This window comes from Arachis ipaensis, chromosome B01, assembly GCF_000816755.2.
Source record: "Arachis ipaensis cultivar K30076 chromosome B01, Araip1.1, whole genome shotgun sequence".
Taxonomy (NCBI): Eukaryota; Viridiplantae; Streptophyta; class Magnoliopsida; order Fabales; family Fabaceae; genus Arachis; species Arachis ipaensis.
Window position 1 is genome coordinate 75046461 of NC_029785.2, and position 4440 is coordinate 75050900.

Sequence of the window (4440 nt, forward strand, 5' to 3'; positions counted from 1 at the left end):
GTCAAGAAACAAAAGAAGGTGAGGAGTCTCTATGTCAAAGTCTAGAGAACTCCCAGTGAAATACCCAAAAAAAAAATTTAAATTCGAAAATAAATAAATAAAAAATTAGAATTTTCGAAAATTAAAAATAAAAAGTCAATTAAAGATTTTGAATTTCAAATATTGGAAAGAAAAAGTCAAGAGAAAGAAATAAGATAAAATAAGATTTGAAAATTTAAAAAAATTGAAATTCAAAAAAGAAAGACCGAAGGAACACCAAACTTTAAAATTAAAACAAGATAAGACAAACAATTAACTAACAAGATTTGAAATTGAAGATGAGATTTTTGAAAATTGGAGAGAGAAAGTCAAGTAAGGATTTCGAAATTCAAATTAGAAAGAAAGAATCAAGAGAAAGAAACAAGATAGGATAAGAAGAGATTTTAAAATTTAATTTTTAAAAGACAGAAAGACTAAAGAAGCACAAGATAAAATAAACAATTAACTAGCAAGATTTGAAAAATAAAAATTTGAATTTAAAGAAATTTGAAATTTAAATTGAAAAGTCAAATAAAGATTTGAAATTTAAAATTTGAAAAAGTCAAGAGAGAGAGAGAGAAACAAGATAAGATAAGCTTTTAAAAATTTAAATATTTTAAAATTCAAATTTAAAAGAAAGAAAAATAAACAAAATACTAAACTTTTAAAATTTGAATTTGAGTCAAAGATAAGATAAGTTTTAAAAATTTAAAAATCTTAAAATTCAAATTATAAAAGAAAGCAAAACTAACAAGATACTAAAACTTAAAATTTGAAATTTGAAATATGATAAGATAACAAAATTTTTGAAAATCAAATTTTGAAAAAGATAAGACAAAGATTTTAAAGATAGAAAAGTTAAACAAGAAAACAAGATTACTAATTAAGACACTAAACTTAAAATTTTGAATTTTAAATTAAAAAAATTTTCGAAAAATTTAAAAAGGAAAAACAAACACTAACAAGATACCAAACTAAAAAAAATTTTGAAATCAAAGACACTATTTTCGAAAATTTGAAGGAAATACACTAAAAGACACCAAACTTAAAGATTTTGAGATCAAACACAAGAAAATAACACAAAAAATTTCGAACCAATAAGAAAACAAGCAAGAACAATTTTCAAAGATTCAAGAAAAGAAACAAAAACCAAAGGGACACCAAACTTAAGACTTGACACAAGACTCAACCAAAAGAAAAAGATGACTAAGACAACTTCTGAAAAATTTTAAGAAAAGAAACCAAGAAAGTTCGAAAAATAAGAAACACAATTAACAGGAAAACAGTAAAAAGTATCTGATCTAAGCAGCAAGATAACTAGTAATTTGTCAATCACGAACAATCCCCAGCAATGGCGCCAAAAACTTGGTGCGCGAAATAAGAACTCGCACAACTGAACCGACAAGTGCACCGGGTCATCCAAGTATTACCTCAGGTGAGTGAGGGTCGATCCCACGAGGATTGTTGGATTGAGCAATCAGTGGTTATCCTGCAGATCTTAGTCAGGCGAATAGAAAGATAGTCATTGTTTGTTATAGGTGCATAAACAAAACAATAAAGAAGCAATAAAGAATTGGAAAAGAGATAATATACGGAAGCAGTTAAGGCCTCGGAGATGCCTATTCTTCCGGATTAATACTTCTTGTTGACTACTTTAACAATGATTGATTCATTCAATGGCAAAGCTATAAGTGATTAAAGCCAGGGCTAGTGGTCATTAATCTCCTCTGATTCAAACCAAACTCCAGGGTCAATGGTCCTTCAATCTAGACGAGGGTGAAGTTCACGCGATCCAATCTCTGGTGATCCTACTCAAAGCGCCACAAACAAGGTTGGATCTTCTGGATTGAAGAATGAAGCTCTATGATTCTAGCCTTAGCTCAATCACCCATGACTAACGATATTTTATGTCACATATCCCAATTAGCCTAAATACTCTATTGGAATCTGTGATGCATTCTCAAACTATAGCTCAATATTATCCTGCCAGGGACTCGCAAGAACTCATGTAGAATAAGGAGGTCATACTCCCATTCCACCCCAGATTCATAAGGATGAAGAACGAAAATGCATCACAGAATAGAATCAAACATATGTTAAAATAGAAAAGTAATGATATTAATCTATGGGAAAGAGCAGAACTCCTATCCTTAACAAAGAGGTTTAGTGACTCATACTTTAAGAAGGTGTAATGTAATGTATTTGTGCTCTCCCCTCATGGGATGCATGATCCTCAGGAGGAAGGAAGTCCCTTATTTATAATAAAAACTCTAAGACTAAACTTAAAAGATATTGTTCTTAATTAAAAATTACAAAAAGAAAATAAAATAATCTAAGAAATACTAAAATCCACTTTGGGGCCCACTTGGTGAGTGTTTGGGCTGATGCCTGGCGTTCAACTTGCCTTTTGGGCGTTCAACGCTGGTCCCTACTCCCTGGCTGGCGTTGAACACCAGTTTGGGCATTTAACTTTGAGGGTTGATCCTTCTTGGGTGTTGAACTCCAGAGGTGGGCGTTCAACGCCCACTTTGGGCAGTGATTCCGAAGAAAAGTGTAGACCATTATATATTACTGGAAAGCCCTGGAAGTTAGATTTCCAACGCCATTGAGAGCGCGTCAATTGGACCTCTGTAGTTCAAGATATGCTAATTGGAATGCACAGAGGTCAGAATTTGACAACATCTGCTATCCTTTCTTTGCCTTTGAATCAGCCTTTGCCAAATTTTGCCAATTTCACCCAAAAATTACCTAAAATCATAAGAAAAACACAAAAACTCAAAGTAGCATCCAAAAGGTGAATTTTACATTAAAACATACTAAAACTTAATAAAATATAACTAAAAACACACTAAAAATACTGTGAAAAAGGGTATAAGAAATTCTGTCATCATCCATACCTTAAGGGAGCCCTATGCTCCCTATTTATAATGATCGTTGGAGTTTGTTGAGAATCCCTTGAAATGAGGGATTATCAGTCTTGGCACTGATTATAGTCATTGTGTTGTCTTTTGTGGCCTGTTTGTGGTGTCAAAGATTGAGAGGTCCTACTTCTCTATTCCCCCAACCTAGAGTAGGCCTCGTTAATTGGTTGCGGTTTGAACCGGTCTCACGTCGCCACTTCTCTCTCCAGATTCTTAAGTCGATGCCTAAGCTATTGGATGATACGAGCACTACTTGACCACATGCCACAAAAGGGTCTCTAACTTGAGGGCGGGTGTGAGTTTCGACTGTAACTCAGGGTCGCACCGGTATGCACAGCACTAGGAAGGCGCACACCGTTAGCAACCTTATGGATTGGCTGACGAATATGGTCTCCTCTATCCTCAAATTCATTTGCGAAAGGGATGCTTATCGTCTATCCAACGTTAAAGCGTCCATCCCCACAGACAGCGTTAATGTTCATATGCTTACCGAAAACAAAATGAGAGAGATCGGGACTGGCATCTCCAACGTCGAATCGTGATCGAAAGTTAGTGTGGAGGGGGGAGGTGGTACCTGTAATTATACTCGAACGCTTAAATTAGAGAATATTCAAAGAAATAAGGGATATTAGGGTTATGTTCATACCTTAAGGGAGCCATGTGCTCCCTGTTTATAATGATCATGGGAGTTTGTTGAGAATCTGTTGAAATAAGGGATTGGCGGAATTCACCTTATCTCAGACTACAAAGGGTTGTTAATTATGGAATCAGGGAGGATTTCAGACTGATCCTTGTGATGAGCGGATAATTTATACGCTTTTTGGCATTGTTTTTACTTAGTTTTTAGTATGATTTAGTTGGTTTTTAGTATATTTTTATTAGTTTTTAATTAAAAATCACATTTCTGGACTTTACTATGAGTTTGTGTATTTTTCTGTGATTTCAGGTATTTTCTGGCTGAAATTGAGGGAGCTGAGCAAAAATCTGATTCAGGCTGAAAAAGGACTACTGACGCTGTTGGATTCTGACCTCCCTGCACTCAAAGTGGATTTTCTGGAGCTACAGAACTCCAGATGGCGCGCTCTCAATTGCGTTGGAAATTATACATCCAGGGCTTTCCAGAAATATATAATAGTCCATACTTTGCTCAAGGATAGACGACGTAAACTGGCGTTCAACGCCAGTTCCATGTTGCAGTCTGGCGTCCAACGCCAGAAACAAGTTACAAGTTGGAGTTCAACGCCAGAAACAGGTTACAACCTGGCGTTGAACGCCCAAAATTATATATATATATATTTCTTTCATTCTTAGTTATTTAAAAAAATACTTCTTCAAAACAAGTGTTACATTTACTGCCCAATTGGCTAGAGCGTTGTTCTAAGTTCGTGGCAATTTGGTATACTCTTTTCAAAATATTCTTTTTTTAAAAAAAAATATAATTTCTCTATTAAATTTTGTGCCAAACTTTAAGTTTGGTGTTTTCTTGTTGATTTCCCTTTGG